The 24,214-nt window shown below is 41.7% G+C and overlaps 1 protein-coding gene across 3 annotated transcripts in view; it reads left to right on the top strand.

The window, feature by feature from the left end:
* clmpb (CXADR like membrane protein b) overlaps window positions 1-24,214 on the top strand; it is an 81,572-nt gene that overhangs the window by 28,523 nt on the left and 28,835 nt on the right. The window lies entirely within an intron of this gene.

Raw genomic sequence — 24,214 nt, 5'->3', positions numbered from 1 at the left:
TGGAAGCACTGACCTTACTTTGAGTTTGATTCCATAAAAAGTGACAAAAACATTAGTGTCCGTTGTGCGTGGGAAGAAAACTTCTTTTTACAGCGAAAAAAAACCCTAAACTTCCAAGCAAGCACTGAGTGCGCTACCACGTAATGGGAAACTCACAGAGAAACTCACAGATTCTTCCACTGACCGCTGCGGCACACCTGCACCAGGGTAAACCTCCGCCTACCCCACTCCTGCTATACAGGTGAAAATAGAGCAACAGGACCGCTAGTCTTTGACTTTATTTATGTTCTGCTGTGTTTTACTTGCATCTATTTGAATGACTGAGTGTAAACACAAAAAATATTTTATTTTATGTGCTGGAATGTGCAGAAAATAGGTTTAAATGTTAAACAAATTTCTTCCAGTCAGAGAATGTTGCATATAATTAAATTTTTGCTTGATACATAAAGTTAAAAGATTAAAACTGATAAAAACAAGTTTTAAAATGGGACCTTTCCATTTGATTACATTTTATATGATGGATTATGCAGAAAAAGTAGAATTGGGCTGAAAGATCTATCACTTTATCACCTCTTCAGGTTGTAAATCGTGTTTTTAAAAAGTAACCAAGTAACTAAGTAATTAATTACTTTTGAAAATAAGTAAATAAAGTAAAGTAACGGGATTACTTTTTGGGGGAAGTAATCAGTAATTAGTTACTGATTATTTTTAGCCACATTAGCATTGTTTTTATTAATGTTTTTAGTGACCACAGTGGCTGAGGGTAGTTCTGCCTGTTTGTAATGTGTTAACATGATCATCATTTATGTTGAAAAACGTGTTTGTTTGTTTTTTCACAGATCGAAGCTTGATTAAAGTCTGCCAGTAACAAAACCAAAACAGTAGCAGCCTACCTTACCAATTTTATTTTATCAGCAAAAACAACACATCACCAGAAGCACAGTAGTACCTCTGATAAGCAAAAACAGTCTTTTTTTATTTTTAGCTACCCAAGAGAATCTTTAAAGCCCTTACCATTATGCATTTTTTGTTTGTTTTTTGTTTTTTGTTTTTGTTGTAGTAAATCAAAAAGCTTAAAAATAGTGTTGCTATTGAAATTATTGTTTGTATTATTGTAATCCTTTTTTGTTATGCTTCTTTTTGATATCTTTTGTAACAAAACTGGTATTATGTATTTTCCTGGGTATTGGTCCTGAGTTTGAATTTCTATTGTTGTGTCAACCCTAGAGGAAAGTTATTGTCATGATACATCTGAAATTCTACTGTCAAGTTATGCAGGAAATCATGGAAAAACAAAAATTACCAAGAAAGTAGACTTTGATTGATAAAAATGTGCTTTTGGACTATAGGATCTACATTTGGAGGAAAGTTTAAAAAGTCATTATTGGGAAAATTTTGTTTAAAAGTCAATAAATTAGAAAGCTTCTGTCACCCTCTTTTAATTGAAACTTCCAAGAAAAAAACAATACAAACCAAAACAGGTCATTGTAATTTTAAGGCATTAATTTTATAAGACCTGTGGTATCAGGCGACAGGATTTAAGCAGCAAATCCTTTAAGTTCTTTAAGTAGCAAATTGGAGATTAGATTTGTTTCAGCATCTTAACACTGGTTCATGGTTCGTCCCTACTTTACCTACAACAGTGGGTAGGTTCCTACAAATGCCAGCACAGTGATCAACATTGCTTGTTTGATCTGTGAGTTGCCATCATATTTTGGCCTCATACTGATATGAGAAAGGAAAAAAAACAATGGTACACCTTGGCAGGCCAAAGACACTGCTAACACGTGAAGGGAAACTATAATATAATAGCCATAATGATGTCAGTGATAAAGCCTAGGTATGGTCTGTCAGTGTTGAAACAAAGTCCTCTGCATGGTCCACACACTGAAAAGGTCATCAGTCCTGAACCATTAGTATCAGGCTAAACAACATTTGAGGCCAGTTCCTACAAAAAGATTTCATTACTTCTTTGATTTATACATAACTGTTTTCAATTAATTCTTTATCTATTTTTAACTATTTAGCCTAGCATGCATTAGCCTTACTGCATATGAGTTGCCTAAACTGGTGCCCCATTATACATTATTTGGTTGCAGCTTTATTATTTTCCAGCAGACCTATCAGGAAGCATAGTCATAATCTTCCTCATAGGCTTCTTATAATTTAATGTTTTGGCCACGCTGACCTTGCATAGGTGAGAAAGTAGTTTTTTTTTCTGGTTTATTAATAGTTCAAATGTTTTAATAACCAGCAACAGCATTATTCGCCATCTGTTTAAATACCATTATCATTCGTTAAAATTAGTTTGAGCCAGCATATTTTCCTCCTCAGGTAAGCTCCGTCATGTTCTGTGTCACCACTACTCTAAGCAGTCTTGACATTTTGCTTCATTGCATCACTACTTTTCATCCTTTCCCCGCAACAAACATGTGTAAAATTCAATTTTCTTACATTGCATTAGCTTGGTATGCAAAAAGTGCCAAGATATCTTATGTTATATGTCAGCCGGTGGTACTCTTCTGTGCAAGGATGACTCCATTTATAATGAAGACAGGACTTAGTGTGAAATTAACTTTAGCAGCTGAGAAGCTGATGACACAAAGAGAACTCTTCTACTGACTGCGCTGACAGACCAGCCGCCTCGACTCAGCTTGGATCTCGCTGGAGTCTCTCAGGTGTTTTGGAGTCTGGGAACAGAGGCTTTGCGAGGAGAATAGACTGCTGCCAAACGCCTATAACCTAAACACTGTGAGAGCACACTTCACCCTCTGTCTCCTGTTGTGTGTTCTTTGTTTAAAATGTGTTTTCCCCTGCTTCTGTCTATGTCACATTCCTACTCTCACTGCTTTCCCTGTACCTTTCTTTCTTTCGCCTCCATCTCATCCATTTTCAGCCTACCCTGCTACTCATCTGCATTTTTCTTCCTCCATCTTTCTCTCTGTTTTCTCTCATCCCTCCATCACACCCCTCCTCTCCTGCTGCGAACTAGTCGGGCTGCAGAGAACACAGAGCCTGAGGACAGGATGTCAGGAAGTCAGTTCCCATGAAAGGCAATGGGTCGCCACGATGCCTGTATAAGGCCAGATGACTGGCCATTGTCGTGCGCATCAGTGTGAGTGCGCGCGTGTGCAAGTGTGTGTCTATATCTGCGTGTTTTTTAGTTAAATTTGCTTATCGCTGTCAGCTAATGCGCATGCAGAGGTGTTTCTAGATTTGAAGATACATGTGAACATGTGCATGCAGCTACTTGAGTACATGTCTTGTCATGTGTATGTGTGTATTTTGGTGTGAGTGCAAACCCAGCAGCAGGCTGACGTGTGCCGTGCAGCCACAGAGACCAGAAGGGTTCTGCTCCCTCTCAGCTAATCCAAACAAAGCGTAGGCTGAGCCAGAATGAGGAATGTCTGCGCTGTTGGTCGTAGACGCAAAGGGTCAACCAGCATGAGTGTGCGTTTGCATGTGAGAGAAGAAGGGAAGCAGAGATCTTTTTGTATTTTTTTCCTAGGTTTTTGCTGTATTTGTTCATCTGTGCACACTATGTGAGTGTGTGTCTGTGGCTCAGTAATTCTTAATGTGCACTGTGTCATGGAGGGGCAGCTATTCTTATCCCCAGACTTACCTGATTACCATGTAAAGTCACAGAAAAAGGATACAGTAAAATAACCTCTGCTGGCAGGAATTCAGTGTCTGCTAGAATTAAAGGCAGCACTTCCACAGAAACGCACACCGAGTTACAAAAACAGGCACCATAGCAACAGCTTTTATTTCTTTCAGTATTTTGTAGTTTTCTTTATATGTTTATCAATCTTCTTCACGTGTTTATCTGATCCTAAATGCTTCCTGTGAGGCACTTTGTTCTGTATACAGAAACGACTCATTTTGTTTCCTGAAAGCGGAAACCTCAAGGTTTTGGGTTCTTTTTTCTTTTCTTTTTTTCACTTTTGCACGAGTCATTTGCATTTGGCTCTTTCCTTAGATTCCTGTTGCATTTCAAAACTCTAACCACTGACAGTGTTACTGTGTTTTCCTTGGGGTGACTGGTGAAATACAGATGGGATTTGGAAACTTGACTGTTTGCCTGAGCCAGAAGGATCATTAGGTACTTGTCAGTGACGGGCCTTATTGCATGTCATGGGTTTTCCAGACAGCTAAAGGGGGGCACAGCGAGTTCACAGAGGTTTACATTCACAGACAGCCTTTTGCAGAGATAAAAGAAACGGAAAGAGCACACTGTGCCCCAGTCTCAAACACATTAACAATCGTGTCGGTGCAATCATAAAAATTGACTTTTTGTTTAGAAAAGCCTGACCCGTTCCCTCAAAACACACAAGACAGATCTCTTCCTGCTGCTTACCTTGAATAATGATTCTCTGGGAGCTCATTTACGTGCTGTGTGCTTCAAGTTTTACTGTGCTCAAGGGGCTATTGTGAAGCCATCAGCGTGGCACAAGTGACACCTATCACATACGACTGTCACAATTGTCAAATAGAAGAAAAGGCATGGCAGAGCTTTTAAGCCCCTTTTCTGTTAGTATGTACTTGGATCGACTTGCCACGGTTTGCCCCAACTTGACTCAGATCGACTGTTTTTCATTACAATTTAGTACCTCTTAATGTGTGTGGTCGTTGTCATAGCAGTGTAATTAATATGCGACATGGACGCTACAACAAATGTGGACATCGAGGCAAGAAAATGCATGCTGCTTGGTCTGTGGCTTTTTGTCAGACTCAGGTATGACGGCGTTGTTTTTTGTAGCCATTTCTCTCGTTGCCGGGTTTCAGAAATGGCAGTTTTGATTTCCGTGAATGTGATGCTCTCATGAAGTCTGACAACATCACATTTTAGTACCTGCTCGGATCGCTTGAAATCCGGGTACTATGACCTAATGGAAAACCCTGAAAACCGTGGCGGACCGTGCCAAGTCGATCCGAGTATGTACTAATGGAAAAGTGGCTTTAGGTTGTGTTGTGATACTCAATACTGTTTGTTTCATGAAATGATTCTGCAGTGTAAAGTCACTGATGCCTGTGTGTGTGTTTTTGTGCAAGAGAGCTGTAGACAGCCAGAGAGTGAATATGTGTAACTGATTAGTCTCTATGTGTCCCAGGAGCCCATCGGCATAGGACTTTAGAGCAGCTGTGACTGGTTTGACCTCTGACCTTTGAATATTTTACTCTCGGGGTAAATCCCAGGGTACTGCATTTGCTCCTACAGACTGACATTTTTTTCTGCATTAAAATGAAGTGCATTATGTGTACTGCTTAATTTATACTCTATTTTCCCCAGTATATTGTCATTTGTATTGCACCACTTAAGTTGAGTAGGAATGTTAGGAAACAACTTCAGCATTCATTGAAAATGGTCCTCAGCTTATTTGCAATGGTACATGTTCAGGCCACCATGTGGCACAGGGTATGCTGAATTTGTCAGAATGCAATGAAAGCATAGTCACTTATGATCCATCAGTGGCTTCTGGACATAAATAACACTACCATTTCACAAGCAGGCCAATTAAAAATCGGTGACATTCAGGTGTGGGAAACAGATTGGCATTAAAGTTAATTCCTGCTAAAACCCAGTGACATTAGGAAACAGACAACTAGAGAGCAGGCATTCACTCTCATTCTTAATCTACTGCGTTCTTTAGCAAAAAATGTAGCAGTGTGCAGGGAAATTGCCAGTGGGAACTCAATAGCAATGGGCAGCCTTTCAAATGTCATTGGGCATCTTTTTCTCTGCATTTAGCAGTTAAAATGGCCAACGTACACTGTACAGGGTAGCTTGAGGATTGGAAGGAAGGGACATGGCCTCCTTCTAGTCATGATCAGCATCTAAACTGCCTTTTCAATGAGCGCTTTACCATTTTATGTGCATTTTATGTGCATTTGGGTGTGTTTCCACACGTTAGTGTATTTACATGTATTTACATGTACAAGCAGCGTACTGTTACTGTATTGACACGAATACATTAGCTATTTAGATTGGACCGACTAAAGAAAGGGAGTTGCTGGCCATGTTCCTCTGATGGCTTATGTTATTCCCACTCCTCCTTACTTGCATTAGTGAGGAGGAAAGCATCCAGGGATGAAGGACACTATGGCTTGAAGGTCAAACCATAGAATCAGTAGCAGATTGCTGTGGGCAGCATTGCTCTCTCACATTAGAGTGCTAGCTACTAATGTGACTATGAACTGCCAGGTCTGAACAATCTAAGTAGTATGTACATGAGTGTCATAACATGCTTTTGTGTTTGCTTTCTCAAATGCATAATCAAATTTGCATTGTCCAGAAGAGGACATTGTATTTGTACCTGAACACCTAACCCTAGGCTACACTGTTGTGTTCATTAAACCTTCCAGGAGTCTTCTTGTCATCCCATCACTCACAGTGAGGCTAAATCGGTGTACTGCTCTGCGCGGATCTTAAATGAACGCCAAACGAATGTCTGCACTAATAATTTCAGCATATCTCATTCAAATGCACTCATAGTACATGCACCTTACAAATGCTTTTAAGGAAGACATTATGCATAGATGTACAGCGTGCACGCAAACTAACAGTGGTGCCACATCTCAGGTGGAATAAAATCATCTCTTTCTCTTGCTGTCTCTGTCCCCCATTAGCCTTGCTTCTCATGCAGAGCCACAAGTGTCACATCACATCATTGCGAGGCACCCCTAATAGAAATATTAATAGAGGGAAGGATGATAGAGAAAAGCCATTTTCACTGCCTCTCGTTCTTTTTTTTCCCTTCAGCAAACAGATTAGTACGTAATCCACCAAGGATAAGGCGAGATAAAATGTCCCTGATTGGCTACATTGCGATAAATAAACATATGCCTGCTCCAAATGGATCTTCGCTGCAGAAGGCATTTTTTTCCCCTGATATTTAGCCTTAAAATTGCACTTTCTTTTGGATAATTGAATTCACAATTGCTTTCCAATGCAGTACAGGAGCTTTCCTGAAACAAATGTTTTAGTTCAGGTTGCTAATTACGTTTCCTTTTCTCATAATACAACAAATTCTACTCATTGCGTCTCTTTCTTTAAGCTAGAGTCTGTTAGGAGCTCGGTGTTGGAGCTCAGGCTCTTATTTGGTTCTTCTTCTGTTACTTAGTGATTTATTTTGGAAACAGACATTATGTTGATCTAAGCTGTGGTGAGTTTACACAGGCCCTGCTAACTCCTCTGATGGAATTAGTAGTTAGGGATGTACCTTGCCAGCATGTGGCATAAGAGAAAAGCTAAAATGTCTGGACACTTTCTTGTTGTGGACTCAGGGAAGAACATTTTCATCATCCTGGCATTGGTCCAGCCATGCATGGCTCAGGCATTATGTACTCTCCACTGAGCAGGCGACACGCAGGGCAAAAAGTGTGCTTCTTTGGCAATAACTGACTGTGTGCATGTGTTCATCATGAGATCTGATATATATGCTGAGAGATAGGATGGATGATGGGGATGGGGCGGTGGTGTTGGTGCTATCCATAACCATTTCCCATGTGAAGGCAGATGCACAGAGATGGTTTTTTGAGATGTCTCTGCAATATAACCTATAGCAAGTGAAGTGAAATTCACATACTGTACAGTGATTTATTTTTATTTTTTTAACCTGGCTATCCTCTTCCTTTTTTTAAATTTAATCACGCATAAAGTTTCTATGCTAATCGCAACAATAAAAGTATACTTTGATCGTTTAATCATAAATTCCAATTTAAACTCAGGAATATGACATTTGAGCAGTTCCACCACAATAATAAGGATAAGATTTTATCTCAACAGTTCCTCCAACAATTTTTATTTCATGGAGCCATCCAGACTCTTCTGGGATGGTCAAAAGTTAAAACCTGTGGCTTTAAGTTTCAGGGAGGAGAGGATGCACCGCAAGTTACCTGACCAGACAGACAGACGGGCGCTGTAATTTCCACCAGAGTGTGAATAGATAATAATAGCTCTCCCAGCTCACCCACACAAAACTGAGGTGCTGTTAGTGGACGTACTGTAGGTTAAACAGTTTGTTCTCAGCTTACTGTAATATGCAACACATGGACACATACTTGCACGCACTTGGTAGATAAAATGCATAATTTGTCAGCACAAGAGAGATGCGGGCGTAATGTAGTTTGTTTGAAATACAGCTGAGCTTCACTTTATTTTCTTTTTCTTGTGTTGGTGAAAATGGGAGAAAAAATGTAGGATGAAAAAAAATTGCTTCCCTGAGTGAGGAGAGCATCCTCGGTGGCGCATAAACCTTTCGCTGGTCAGAGGCTGTTTTTAACCTTTGTGTGGGATCCAAAATGTCAAAGAGCCAAACGTCTTTCATTAATCTCGAGACAAAAGCCCCTTACATCAGCAAAACCCGCAGATTGCCAGCAAAGTGAGAATCATATCCCAAACTTTAAGAGAAGAAAAATACGCGAGCAGACCGGGGCTGCTCCCTCCCAATTCTGTTCAAGCAAGCTGCCTACATCGTTTTCCTCCTGCACCTTGTTCTTTTTTTAATTAGGCAGGAAATACTGCCCAAGGGCTGATGCATGAGGGACAAAGCACTTAGCATGTCTGGCCCGATCTAAGATTCTACATTCTGGCTCCTAAAATAAATCCATTTATTGCTTCCTCCTGGGTATGCTTTCTCATGCCTAAAAGGAGCATGATGTTGATTATAGCTTTAGCTGCCACACTCTGTAGACTACCCGAGCTTAAGCTGTGTGGCCAAATGAGAGACTGTGGGACATGAATTTGTATAATACAAACATACCAAAAAAAAAGGGAGAGGGGATCGAAGGTAAAGCCTGAGATGACTTCTATAGCTTCTATAAAGCACAAATTAAAGAGTGTCCTTTCCCCCTCACCACCACTTACATCACCTCCAGATCCTGATTCTATCATCTGTTAAACTACCACCTCGATTCGATGACACATCCTCAGATACACCTCATACACATTCATCCTAATGTTTAATTCACTCGGAATTTGTGCACGCGGCGTGTTTTCCTTTCCCTACGCTCCCTATTTTTCCATTTCCCTGTGGCGATGTCACAGGGGATTAAGTCACGGAGGCCAAGGGACTTGTTTATGATTCATCTGGAGGAAGGCTGGAGCCGGTAGTAGTACCCGCAGGGCAGGCAACTAGCAGGCTATATCCCAAGCTCCCTAAGTTATGCTAACAGGACAGGAGCACTGAAAAGCGTCTAATGGAAATCACAGAGATGATGTGGAAGGAACATTATTAAAGTAAGATTAGACATTTCGTATGACGTAAATGTCCATGATGTAAATCCTGTGTCGTGGTCTGTGTTGTATTTATAGACTTATGTAAATTAATTGTTTATGATCCCATTAGACGGGATTAATAATGTCACACCACAATATGATAAACAAGACAGAAGAAAAAGTGAAAGTTTATTTATATGACTTTAGGGGAAAATATACCCTGTTTTTACTTTTTTTGTCTCATGATCTAATGATCTAAATTGGCTCAACTTTTCTTTACCCGCTCTTATTTTTGTTTTTATCTTTTATTTTGAAAGCACCTCAGGCAGATTGCAGTAGGGTGCTCCTGGAGTGTATTATCCCAATAAATTACAGGCATTTAAACCTTCTGCAATTCAGCCCAACTAATTGCATGTCAAGTTTTTAGGAACCTGTTGGAGTTGATTAACATTTTTAATAGGTGTGTGGGTGCTGCGGTGAGGCTTACATTTAATAAACCCACTCACCATGAGTAAACCACAGCCAGCACTAAAAGTTAGTTTGAAGCACATGTTCAACCTTTCCTTTTTTATATATTTTTGCAGTATTACTAGTCTCATTTGTTAGTAACAAAGTGATTTGTTATTGGTGACAGACAACATTAGAATAGTCTCTTTTTATAATGTCAGTGCACCGGTGTCACAGAAACTAACATATTGGGACTTACTGTCTTCTTTTAATTACTCTTTTAATTAACTTGTGTCTAACCTTCGTTTTGTCTGAGGATGCCCGAGCATGCCATTTAGCACAAGGTAATGAGATTAACCTCTCATTGACCAAGCAAATGTAGATTAAACATTATGGCTAAATGAAATGAGCTGGGCTTTATTTACTCATGTGTGCAGGCAGGCGGCAGGCAGGCGAGCCACAACTCTCTCAGCGGTAACATAGCTGAAATGTCAGGGGGATAGAGGGGAGTGTGTTTGGCATTGAGTCGTGAGTGTGGCCGACCAGCTGCATGGGAAGGAAAGAGAATGCAGCCTGCGCTGGAAAGAGTACAAAAGTCTCCCGTCTCTAATTCACTACCTAAGGAGAGACGACTACAGACGGCCAACAAAAACGGGTCGGTAATCGGTCGGTTCTGTGCATGGAACTTACATGTGAGTGCATCTACAGAACCCAGGCTTCTTCGCTGTCACATTCTCCCGCTGTCTCGCTCTTCACATTCACCCAGAAAGAATGCAAAGGACACCCTCTTTCTCCAGCCACACACATGTGTGCAAAAACATGACCTCCACGACTGTCAAGGCGTGCTCACTGGGTGTGCAGGCTAACTGGTAAAGGCAGTAGGAAACAACATGTGGCATGTTTGGCTGTTTTTCCTCTTTCCAAGTGAATTCTCGTCCAGAGAATGCAACATTGCACAACACTGACTCTAATGTCTGTGGACACAAACATGAACATTATGCCTCAGAGATCTTGGAAATGCAGTCATATCTTGTAAGTATTCAGGAGTTTTTGTTAACAGGCACACTGCACTCTTTAAGGTTTATTGTTCCTTTATGCTTCAAATGATACTTCAGAGGAACAAAGTTAAATTCTCAGGGGAGAATCTTTAAATCTAGGATCTAAAAAGGCCCTACTATTAGTATATTAATACGAGGTATGTTGTTGTTGTTTCTACAATTGTAATAAGAATTCATATTTTGGAATCATATCACAAAACCTGAGTCTAGTAAGACTGATGGCTTTATTTGCTTTTCCCCGTATCAGATTCTTCATCTACAGCAACGTTTGTATGTTAATGACCCTGGCTCTACAATTCAGGCTCTCATTTCCTTTGGCACATCTGTTATTACACATAAGTGGCCTAGTTTAAATATCAAATTTAAAAGCCAACAATACATGCATACCTTTAAGGCATGTCAAATGCATCTTTAGAGAAAGACTCTGGAATTTGGGGGATTTTTTTTTTTTTTTTTTTAAGAAATGTAGGAACTGTCTGTGCTTTTTCAACTGTCTACTGAGAGATTATGTGCAAATTTCCAAAACCTTAGGTGTGACCTTCGCCCCGTTTCCTTCTAGCCCAGAGTTTCTGCAACCAAATGTCCTTCTCCTAGCAAGAGAAAAGCTGCACTGGCCCAGCTAGAGCTGCACCTAGTTTTAATCAGGCTTTGGGGAGTGAAATATGACTCTGTTGAGCAGGCTGTACCCAAGCTCAATTCATCTGGTTTCAATCTTCTCTCCGCCCTCGTATGTGGCCGCGTGGGCATTCCTTTTCGAGACATGGTGGGGAGTAGTGCTGAGCAGCACAAAGGGCAAGCATATTTATTTGGAGGAGTGTGTGTGTGTGTGTGTGTGTGTGTGTGTGTGTGTGTGTGTGTGTGTGTGTGTGTGTGTGTGTGTGTGTGTGTGTGTGTGTTTCTGTATCACAGAACCAGACTGAGACTTACACAAACTTTCTTTTCTCAAAAATGCCACTGAGGACTATTGCTCTTGCACACAGATGCATTCCACACACCTTTAAATATATTAAAATAACAGAGTGGATATGTGTGCCATGTGTTAGTTCAGCTGCACACACATATACAGTGTAAGTGTGTTTTGTGTGTGTCTGTGTAGCAGGTGAATAAGTTTAGTGTCCTGCACGAATGGCCTTAGCTAATCATAAGGACAGATGGTAGGTTGGTCCATTAGTTCTCCTAAATGAGCCTAAGTGAGGCCTTTCCTGGAAACCTCACAGCCCCTGTTGACCTCCCTGGCCATCATACAGCCACCACTCTGGCTCTGTCAGCTACCCCACCAGTCAACACCTTTCAGCATACAGCTGCCAAAACAGACGTAGCATCTGCTCACCTCTGGGGAAATTGCAGCCATTGACGTGTCCTTCCACGTCAGTGGCTTGAACGGATAACTTACCTCTTTGTCCTCTACAGGAGCAGCTACGGCACGAGCGGCAGCAACAGTATCATCCTCTCATTTGTGTATGAGCTGTCCCCTGCTTTATTATTTTCCGCGTAACCAATCAAGTAAGAATGGCGTGTCAAATGCATACCATAAGACCGGCGACAGCCCTAATATGTCAGTGACGCAGCCAGCGCTGGGCGGATGAAGAGGGGGAGTTAGCGCCCCGTCTGTTTTCAATTAGCCGATGAAATGTACAACAGGGGAGCTGCTCTGCTGTGCTCAGTTCCTATTCTCTCGTGGATCCGGCGAAGTAAATTAGCTGGGAGAAGCTTTGCCGTCGAACCCCAGGTGAACTTGGACTTTAGACATTGACAAATAAACACAATGACCTAAATAATGGAAGCAAATCTGCATGTGAAGAAGAAGAAGAGAAGCATCCAGAATCCCCACACACTCATGACTATGAGCTCCCCAAATGCAGTGTTTACATGTCCAGATTGGATCTTATATTGCCTCTAAAGCTAAACTTTAGTGCTGCTACAAATATAACACTAGCTGCAGACTTGTTTTCTTCCTATTCCCCTTGTTCGTCACGTGCCTGCAAACCTAACCATATAGCCCACTGTGGCTTTTATTATCTTCCCACAGGTTGTTAAACGTGTCTTTGAAACACAGCTGGGGCATTGAATTGCGTTTAATAAAAGCCAGGGGTGCTGTAGTTTATAGCGCACGAGGCAGATAGTATTTGAAGTTTTCATCGGTCGCAGATTATCGTGAAGCATCCATCATTTGTGCGACCACGATGCACCCCGCTTCTTGTGGCCATGCACCTAGTCAGCTCTATTTTCAACCTAATGGACATAAAAAAAAATTGCAGATTGCAGCAAAATGGACTTGGCAGCACAAAAGCTTATTAAGTATTGATCCACTGAGGTCAGTCCCCATGTCCAGCCACTCCAACAATGTGAGAGGAGTTCATTCACATGCTTGCCAGCCACAAATTGAGATTAGACCACATAAATAACTGAGGAAATTGAGGAACATTTTGTGAACAGAGAACAGCTCCTGCAGTCACCTGATGTGCCAGCAAAAGCTGTAGGAGCTGTTTATATGTGCGCTGTGGGCTTTATGGCTGTAGCATAACTAGTCCATCTGTCCTAACTCCAGCAGTGCTTAGCTGATGATATCATACCATTTGAAAGCTCAACAGGAAAGCTTTAAGTTGATCAGCAGCAGGAGAACCTGTCTTCTACAGTCTTTTAATGAATACAGCTCATCTTGTTTCTGACTGCACCATCTGTCAGGCATACGGGGTCGAACAGAGCTTGAAGTCAGCAAAGAACAGCCTCCGACTGAGTTATCTATTCGGCTGTGATTGTAAATACGCTAGGGATCTCTGTGATGTATATTTTTCACTCTTATTCTCAAACTCCTACCAACAAAACTCCTTAATGCTGCTGAGATCAAGGGATGGTTGAGCCCTGGGATCAAAGTTTGTTGAATAGAGAAAAATAAGAAAAATGGTCTGCACAGGAATGGAAAGATAGTTTTGTTTGCGTGGGGGAAAGGCAAATCTGATTTCTGCCAAAGCAAATATAATTTCTGTAACTGGATTTGCAGTTGTTTTCGTTTGATATCCCAAATTGCTGACTTACCACTTTGAAAACGAGCAATTGTTTTCTGTTCAGTCGAAGACCCATACGAGAGAGAATGAGTCCCAGCAAAAATATCCTCGGCAACAGCAGAGAGTTTAATTTCAGAGTGCTTTTTTGTGACTTCTTATATATAATGACTGACTGTCCTCTACTCCTCTATTAAAACGTGTTTCCTCAGTGGGGGATGCAGCAGGTTTATTCAAGGCTGCATGCATGTGCTGCAGGGAAGATGTGCCCTTTACACACATTCACACGTACCCACACACAGCTTCAGTCACCTTGGTGATATGTTTCTGTAAGACGTTAACTTCCTCTCTCTCTTCTTTGCTGCAATGCTTTTCTCAGATATGCAGACTCTCACGCAGAATAAAGCGACTATCCACACATGCTGGTTTGTTTAGTCACTGCCAGATGTTGGGAGGGTCTGATGTTGCACAGAGAGGTCACTGTCCAAGCCCCATTTGACTGAAGCGTGTTATCTGGCACAAAACAGACCATTTGACATTTGGACCTTGTTTAGTGTAAAGACTTTGATGGGGGGGTCTTAAATGTTAAAAGGTCTTAAGTGTTTTTTGTGTGTGTTTGTTTGTTTGTTAGTTCCTTTAACCTGAATATAACCCTGTAAACGGTTTTACTCCACGCAGGCTTTTGGAGATTATTCTACAGGTCAGTCTCCAAGATGCATTGCTGTAATTAACATTTTAAATGTGGAGAGTCCTTTATAAAATGATGAATTGGTTTTCCAAAAAAAAAGAAGATGAAGAAGAAAGAAGAACTTTTTGCCAAAGACAGAGTTTTGTTGTTAAAGAGACTGGAGTTTGTCCAAGTCTTCTGCATGTCCGTCTTTCCACTTGGTCTTTTTTTTCATACAAAAGCCGCAGAAAGGTGGAAAGAATTACTCAAACTTCATGCAGTAGTGTGTCGTGTTTCAGTGTTCCCTTTAACTTTGATTATACAGTATATGTAAAATATGTGTTTATCTTCTCTTGGAAAAAAGACAAAACCAAAATTGACTGAATGGTAAAAGCAGCCTCCAGGCTGAAGAAAATGCTACAAAGGCTTTGAGAAGCCTTTGCTTTTTGGATTGTTTTAAGAGAAAAGTAGAAGACTTTGCAGTTGAGCAGCTACACCCAAGAGTGTAGGTTGTGCCACCAGATACAGCAGTGTAAGCAGGTTTCACTGACTCGCTCAGACCCCTGGGGAATGATGTAATTATCTTTTTCCCATTTTCGTTTCTTCATTCTTATTTTGCTAAGGGAAAATGCAGAATACTTTGGGGGAATTAAAAGTGCCTGTTGTGAAACTAATTTCGGATCTATTTTGGGGATCTATCAGCGGGATGCTGATGCCATCTCTTGACATGACAGCAATGACAAGGCCATGAAAGGTATGCTAATGAAGGTAATAACAGCATCACAAGGTGAGCATTTGCCACATCATTCAAACGTCGGTGGTATTTTATCTCCTTTTTCTTTTCCAATTAGTCTTCCTTCTCTTTTCCCATCTGCCCTCCCTCTGCAGCTTCGAGGGATTATTGTGGAAATTATTCTGTTCATTTCCTCCTAAACCCACCCATTACTGCTCGAGCCAGATTTCTTAGAAACTCCTCATCGAAGATGAACAGGAAACGGATGGCCTTCACTTTTACAACTTTTTGTGTAAAGCTTCAGTTTTCTCATTGATCTAGTGGCCCTCATATTTAATAGTGCTACAAATTAAAGAGGTTTAAATATTCAGATTGGCTGTACGAGCTCGTGATGTTGTGATTATTAATGGCCAGGCTTGTTGGGATTAAACTCTGCTTCACCAAAGACATCTGAGAACATGACACAAACATAACAGCACAGGATGCAAATGGTAACAGCAGTGCAAGAAGCCATCAGTTCGAAGTACTTCACATTTAATCAGTGCACGATACCTGATAAGTGGTACACAATATTTTATTTATATATATATATATTAGTAGTAAAGTATTTAATATTGAGTGCTAGATACTTACTGGATCCTGATTTAAAGTTACAAGATTTAAATCAGAGGAGAGCTTTGAGATGACACGTTATTCTGGTTTCTTCCAGTTAATTATTTTCTTCAGAGGAAACCAATGAGTACACCATTTCCATTTGTAATAGTACATAATGCACCTTTTTTAAGAGGTTTTAGCTGGTGTAGTATTGTTTGAGCAGCAGGACGGTACAGAATACCTCTATATTGAAGAACAGACATAAATATTGTATAATAATTTAAAGGGTGGAAAAAAAGGCATCACCTGCATTCTTCAACTCCAAAAAAAAGCCTTGTTACAGCACTTAACATCTGGTTCATAAGTCATTGAATTTGAACCAGATGTTCAATATGAGTCTTAAATCAATGTTACCATGAACCCAAATACCAAATTACGATACCAAGGACTAAGCCAAGGTTGGTACTGCATTTGGAGTGACTGCTTGTCAGTGGTTAGGGATGCGATGCTTTCCATACAGTGGGGCAAAAAAGTATTTAGTCAGCCACCGATTGTGCAAGTTCCCCCACCTAAAATGATGACAGAGGTCAGTAATTTGCACCAGAGGTACACTTCAACTGTGAGAGACAGAATGTGAAAAAACAAATCCATGAATCCACATGGTAGGATTTGTAAAGAATTTATTGGTAAATCAGGGTGGAAAATAAGTATTTGGTCAATAACAAAACTACAACTCAATACTTTGTAACATAACCTTTGTTGGCAATAACAGAGGTCAAACATTTACTATAGGTCTTTACCAGGTTTGCACACACAGTAGCTGGTATTTTGGCCCATTCCTCCATGCAGATCTTCTCGAGAGCAGTGATGTTTTGGGGCTGTTGCCGAGCAACACGGACTTTCAACTCCCGCCACAGATTTTCTATGGGGTTGAGGTCTGGAGACTGGCTAGGCCACTCCAGGACTTTCAAATGCTTCTTACGGAGCCACTCCTTTGTTGCCCGGGCGGTGTGTTTTGGATCATTGTCATGTTGGAAGACCCAGCCTCGTTTCATCTTCAAAGTTCTCACTGATGGAAGGAGGTTTTGGCTCAAAATCTCACGATACATGGCCCCATTCATTCTGTCCTTAACACGGATCAGTCGTCCTGTCCCCTTGGCAGAAAAACAGCCCCATAGCATGATGTTTCCACCCCCATGCTTCACAGTAGGTATGGTGTTCTTGGGATGAAACTCAGTATTCTTCTTCCTCCAAACACGACGAGTTGAGTTTATACCAAAAAGTTCTACTTTGGTTTCATCTGACCACATGACATTCTCCCAATCCTCTGCTGTATCATCCATGTGCTCTCTGGCAAACTTCAGACGGGCCTGGACATGCACTGGCTTCAGCAGCGGAACACGTCTGGCACTGCGGGATTTGATTCCCTGCCGTTGTAGTGTGTTACTGATGGTGACCTTTGTTACTTTGGTCCCAGCTCTCTGCAGGTCATTCACCAGGTCCCCCCGTGTGGTTCTGGGATCTTTGCTCACCGTTCTCATGATCATTTTGACCCCACAGGATGAGATCTTGCGTGGAGCCCCAGATCGAGGGAGATTATCAGTGGTCTTGTATGTCTTCCATTTTCTGATGATTGCTCCCACAGTTGATTTTTTCACACCAAGCTGCTTGCCTATTGTAGATTCACTCTTCCCAGTCTGGTGCAGGTCTACAATACTTTTCCTGGTGTCCTTCGAAAGCTCTTTGGTCTTGGCCATGGCGGAGTTTGGAGTCTGACTGTTTGAGGCTGTGGACAGGTGTCTTTTATACAGATGATGAGTTCAAACAGGTGCCATTCATACAGGTAACGAGTGGGGGACAGAAAAGCTTCTTACAGAAGACGTTACAGGTCTGTGAGAGCCAGAGATTTTCCTTGTTTGAGGTGACCAAATACTTATTTTCCACCCTAATTTACGAATAAATTCTTTACAAATCCTACCATGTGAATTCATGGATTTTTTTTTTCACATTCTGTCTCTCACAGTTGAAGTGTACCTCTGGTGCAAATTACTGACCTCTGTCATCATTTTAAGTGGGGGAACTTGCACAATCGGTGGCTGACTAAATACTTTTTTGCCCCACTGTATATGGACACAAAATGATAATAGTGTAGTAATCATAAATTACTGACATATTTCTAGTAGTAATATTTAAGTAAAGAGTTATTCTGGTTAGCAGTTACTAATTAGTGCTTTGGTCTTATTTGCTCCTTACACATTACTCAATAACGACTCTATGTACCTTATTGTAAAATGCTACTGACAAAAAATTCAATGTCAGCAGAGGGTTGCAATGGTCGCTGGGTGTGAGGCAAAAAGGATTATGGGATTTTATCCCGTCAAAGAGCAGCCTCCAGTCAGGGAAAACCAAACAGCCCGTTTGATTTCCACAGGCACAGTATATATTCATGAGTTGGACCTTGAAACTACAAGGAGACCACTATAGTGCGCCATATGCAAAACATATGTTTTAATGTGGTGTGATAACTTGGAACATTTAAAGAGACTTACCACTTAAAAAGATATGACTAAAAGAGAGGGCTGTGTTTGGATGAGTAAAGGACTCTCTCACAGAGCATGCATGGTGGCTCTTTTTGTAAGCGTTGCATTTGTTCTAACAACTGAAGGCAGCCTCTCGTCTGCTGAAACATGTTTTGCACATTCCTCAATTTTTCTGAAATATCAGAAAAGAAAAGAAAAGAAAAAGGGACAAGATGTGACCTATATTTAGAGATGTACCACACTCATACACTATGCTGTATATGTTTGGCATTTGAATGGCCCGTTCAGTCACATAGGAGAGCTGTGAGTGGAGGGAAGCTACAGCCTATAAAACACGCTGACCTGTGAGTATGTTGCCGTTGTCTCATGCCCTGTGCTCTTCTCCAAGTCAGCTAAAAAACACTAGCTCTATGTCAGCAGCATGGATGGATAAATGAGATTTGTATTTCCTGTGTGAGATTTTGCTAGTTAAATAGATAAAAGTTTGATGAAGTTCCTAATCCAGACTCTCCTCTTCCTCCTTGCCCTGTACAGGGAGTGCAGAATTATTAGGCAAATGAGTATTTTGCCCACATCATCCTCTTCATGCATGTTGTCTTACTCCAAGCTGTATAGGCTCGAAAGCCTACTACCAATTAAGCATATTAGGTGATGTGCATCTCTGTAATGAGAAGGGGTGTGGTCTAATGACATCAACACCCTATATCAGGTGTGCATAATTATTAGGCAACGTCCTTTCCTTTGGCAAAATGGGTCAAAAGAAGGACTTGACAGGCTCAGAAAAGTCAAAAATAGTGAGATATCTTGCAGAGGGATGCAGCAGTCTCAAAATTGCAAAGCTTCTGAAGCGCGATCATCGAACAATCAAGCGTTTCATTCAAAATAGTCAACAGGGTCGCAAGAAGCGTGTGGAAAAACCAAGGCGCAAAATAACTGCCCATGAACTGAGAAAAGTCAAGCGTGCAGCTGCCAAGATGCCACTTGCCACCAGTTTGGCCATATTTCAGAGCTGCAACATCACTGGAGTGCCCAAAAGCACAAGGTGTGCAATACTCAGAGACATGGGCAAGGTAAGAAAGGCTGAAAGACGACCACCACTGAACAAGACACACAAGCTGAAACGTCAAGACTGGGCCAAGAAATATCTCAAGACTGATTTTTCTAAGGTTTTATGGACTGATGAAATGAGAGTGAGTCTTGATGGGCCCGTGGCTGGATTGGTAAAGGGCAGAGAGCTCCAGTCCGACTCAGACGCCAGCAAGGTGGAGGTGGAGTACTGGTTTGGGCTGGCATCATCAAAGATGAGCTTGTGGGGCCTTTTCGGGTTGAGGATGGAGTCAAGCTCAACTCCCAGTCCTACTGCCAGTTTCTGGAAGACACCTTCTTCAAGCAGTGGTACAGGAAGAAGTCTGCATCCTTCAAGAAAAACATTATTTTCATGCAGGACAATGCTCCATCACACGCATCCAAGTACTCCACAGCGTGGCTGGCAAGAAAGGGTATAAAAGAAGAATTGAGATTGAGAACCTGTGGTCCATCATCAAATGTGAGATTTACAAGGAGGGAAAACAGTACACCTCTCTGAACAGTGTCTGGGAGGCTGTGGTTGCTGCTGCACGCAATGTTGATGGTGAACAGATCAAAACACTGACAGAATCCATGGATGGCAGGCTTTTGAGTGTCCTTGCAAAGAAAGGTGGCTATATTGGTCGCTGATTTGTTTTTGTTTTGTTTTTGAATGTCAGAAATGTATATTTGTGAATGTGGAGATGTTATATTGGTTTCACTGGTAAAAATAAATAATTGAAATGGGTATATATTTGTTTTTTGTTAAGTTGCCTAATAATTATGCACAGTAATAGTCACCTGCACACACAGATATCCCCCTAAAATAGCTAAAACTAAAAACAAACTAAAAAATACTTCCAAAAACATTCAGCTTTGATATTAATGAGTTTTTTGGGTTCATTGAGAACATGGTTGTTGTTCAATAATAAAATTATTCCTCAAAAATACAACTTGCCTAATAATTCTGCACTCCCTGTATTTAACAGAGTCTCTATTTGACAGAAGATAAACAGTTGTGGGAAAGATTGGCAGGACTGGGAGATGATTGTTGCTTTTCCCTGCTGCTGTAAGGCTGTAAATGTAACTCAAATGCGACTTGTGTCTGTATGTGTAAAGTAGCGATATTCCAAATCATAGGTCCTGATGTTGAGGCGCTGATTTGCTGTCAGCACGAGATAGTCCCTTGCATCTGGAGTGGAGGTGTCTTTGTGAAAGAGTATCTACCCACATACAGCATAAATCATATACACCGGCAGCTGGGAATTTACATGAAATATAGATGTTTGCACATGACGAAAAAGCAGCATGAATGCACACAGCAGGAAATTGTCAGAAATTGTCAAAAAAGATAAACCAGCCGTCCCTCCTGTCTGTAGGGGCGGGGTGTGTGTGCATATGCTAACCTGTGTATAAAACCACCTTTGTGGCGGTATAATCCTTCATCCACACCAGTGATTGAGCTAGCATAAGTGGTCAAATCAAGGCATTGCACCATTCCTCCACCCCTCCCTCAAGCTATTTCTCCCCGCCCTGTCACTGTCCCACACCCCTCCACCCCGCTTCCCCCCACTTTCTGATGTGCCATGTTTGAGTACCAGAGGTCATAAGCGTCGGACGTGGCAAAGGCCCCAGCCAGGCTGATGTGCTGACTGAGGGGATATGGGGCTTGACTTTGGGCAGTGCGAAAGATCCGGGCCTGTCTTGTTTGTCTGTCTGTCCGTCTCACTGGCTACACTATAATGAGATTGCAGGGCTCTGTAAGGCGGATTTACTGGAGCACAACTCCCCCTAGGGTCTTTTCATAGAAATTGGTTCCTCCATATTTCACCCAAGCCTCTCACTCTCGCTCTCTTTGTCAAATGTGTCCTGCACTCACAATCTCTCTCCCTAAACCTCCCTCTCTTTTAGCTCCCACTTTTGTTAATTATGATTGTCTTCTTTCCTTCCTTTCTTTCTGTGGGTGAAGACCGAACGCAGTCACAAATGGAGGCACGAAACTGAACCAAGCAGAGCTGTAACAAGAAGGCATAATGAGAGAGAGAGAGAGAGAGATAGAGAGAAAGCGGGATAGAGGATATGCTTTGGGATATGGCACAAGCCAACATATCGCAAGCCCGTACCACATTTATCTCCCCCTCAAGAAGACAGTGTTTATTTAGATGGTCTTTTCCATGCCCCTATGGAATCTTATAAGGTCACGTGAAAGCATGCACGCTGCTGTGACCAGGGATGTTACTGAAGCTGAAGGTTATATGGCTCACTTTTCTTTTATTATTCTTTCTGGGTCACCTTAGCTGCAAATTGAAGCCCAAGGTCACGAGCCCATACCAAAGCCAAATAGAATTTCCATAGTGTTTGCAAATCTGCCACAGAGATTAATTCTGATGTGTCTCATAGCTGATGTGTTGATGTTGACACAAATGATGGGGTCTTGCAGTCCAGCCACCCCAGCTGTGCACACGGTGAATGAGGCCAAACCAAATGCAAGCTCAAACTCACATCAAGGCAAGCTTATTTTGGGAGCACTGTGTCATCCATTCCACAGCACAAAAGCCCCTCTGCAAGACCATAAATAAATGGGAAAGTGGGTAGCACGGACTGCATATCGACCAAAAAAACCCCGTCTGATTTGTCTGCCAATTCTTTCTGTTAAAAATGAAAAATATTTTCTGTCACAGATGGAAAAAAATATTAGGCGTTTGCTTTTTGTTTCATTTCTAAGGAATAAATTAAATACCTGGAACTGAAAACTTTACTGTTTGATGATAAAGGGAATATTTAACACCCACAAGTCAACGTTAGTGAGCTGACACAGGTCGCTTTTTTGAAGGTCAGTTTAGAGACAGTTAATGAAAAGTAAAGTACTTTGTGTGGGAAAAGATGGCAATTCCCCTCATTCTTCAGACACATTGGCCCTATCTATCTTTCAGGGGAACTCTTCCATTTACAGAGCCTACAGCTGAAGCGGTGGGCAGTTAAGGATGAGGTGGGAGGCGAGGAGGGAAGCACAAAGCTCTTATCAGGCCAGCTACACAGTGCCGGGTTCAGCCCCAGGCTGCTGATGACTGTGGGAGCACCGATTACAGAGGCTAGCCTGAGGAGGGGAGTGGGCACAGGTCTCCCAGCAGACCCTGTACCACCATCAAGCATTAACTCGAACCATCAAGCTCAACCAGCTGTGCATTCACACATGGCCTGAACTTTCTTCCTCTTGAATATTTTCTAATGCTGCAAAGCCCTCACTCTCTTTTCTGACATTCAAAGCAATATCAGCAGGGAGGCTAACAAGATGAATAACCCCTGAAAATGCTGCATTAAAAAGTCATGAAAGGGGATACCCTTAAGGTGCAGAAGCTTCTCTGTGAGGAGGGGTGGCCCATCCTTTTCTGCTGACTAATGATTTGAACTGGGCAGGTGGGCAAGCAGAGCAGAAGGACCTCAGCAATTTGTCCTGTTGCTCCTCGGGTGCCAAAGGGACACAGAAGCTCTCAGCCAGCCACAAAGTACTTTCAATTCCCTCTCTTTGTTCCTCCAAATGGCAAATTCCAATTGGAAACTTTACATTTAACTGGCAACGAGTAGCCCAAATCTTAAGTTTAGAATGTGGGACTCGGAAAATCAAGACATAATGTTGAGGATTCACACTGTGCACAAGCTTTTATTGCCACTGGATGGCACACTAGAGCATCAGCTTCTCAGAGCAAAACAAACCTAACCAAGAACCCCAGTGAAGCCCTTTAGCAACAGGCATGAATCTATCTTAGGAAAAAGTTGTGTCATATGTGGTCTTGTACCTTTCTTTGTGTTTTTTCACTGGAGAAAAAGTGGAAAGACTAACTTCTGCTAAACGCTTGGGTTTGCATATAAAGTGGCTTTGGAGGTTACTTTCTATCCAGCCTCTCATTCATCTTTTTCTTAACTTCTTTCCCTACTTAGGGTGGTCAGGAGTGAAGCATAACCTGGCTGACGTCAGCTAAAGGCGTGAAAAAGTGACGGGCTATCAAACTGAGACTACCAAAATTTGAAATCACCAGTTAACCAAATAAGCATGTCTTTGGTTTATTGGAGGAAAGAGGAGCAAGTACTTTCTAGTCTTTTTATAAACACAGAAAGGTCCTAGATCCGTTAATATACATGTCTCTCTGGCCATTAAAACATGGAACAGAGAAGCTACAATACACACCTAGGAATTGTGGCACAAGTCTCAGAAAAAAATCAAAAAAATTAGGAATAATCTGTACACAAACCACAGCATAAAAGCCTCTAGCTTAAAACTGTGTTGTCCCTCTTTGTGCTGCCCCCCCCCCCCCCCCCCCGATGGGGAAGTGATTAACACCGCCGCCGATGCGCACAACCTTTAATCAAAACTTGAAGAGCAACTGAACTCAAGCAGATGACGTCATCTCAGCAAGGATGAAGCTCTTTAAGGAGAATTCGTTTCTGTGAGGTTACTCTTCATCTCTTTGTGTGCTGTATCAGCACTGAGTCACCCGTTTCACAGCACTGAGCTGACATTTTCATTGGCCCTGAGATCACTTATGGGATAGGGCGTTAGCTCCTATGAGGGTGAACCGGTTCACAAGTGGACAGGCGCCCAGTAAGCGCTGATGCATTCACATGGCTTCCCGTGGAACGTATATGAGGTTATATTCTAAACACAAAACTATTCTGTCAGTCAGTATCAGCATAACAGACAAAACAAAGTGCACAGCTTTCATTCAGATGTGTGTCCCACACTACGTTTATTTATTCTGTTCAAACAGCAGGCCATGTTGAGTGTCTAGTAAGGTGGCATGATAATGAATAGGAGCAACAATATTTACACAGTCTGAACATTTCACTTCAAATGAGCATCTGTTAGGCAGGATAACTTTAATTCCAAGCAGTC

The sequence above is a fragment of the Aulonocara sp. 'chitande type north' Nkhata Bay genome, linkage group LG14 (genome assembly GCF_057382095.1).
Source record: "Aulonocara sp. 'chitande type north' Nkhata Bay isolate Kocher_YH1m ecotype deep benthic linkage group LG14, A_spYH_male_GT1.1, whole genome shotgun sequence".
Taxonomy (NCBI): domain Eukaryota; kingdom Metazoa; phylum Chordata; class Actinopteri; order Cichliformes; family Cichlidae; genus Aulonocara; species Aulonocara sp. 'chitande type north' Nkhata Bay.
Note: the sequence above shows the minus strand (reverse complement) of the source record. Positions and strands in the feature narration are given on the sequence as shown.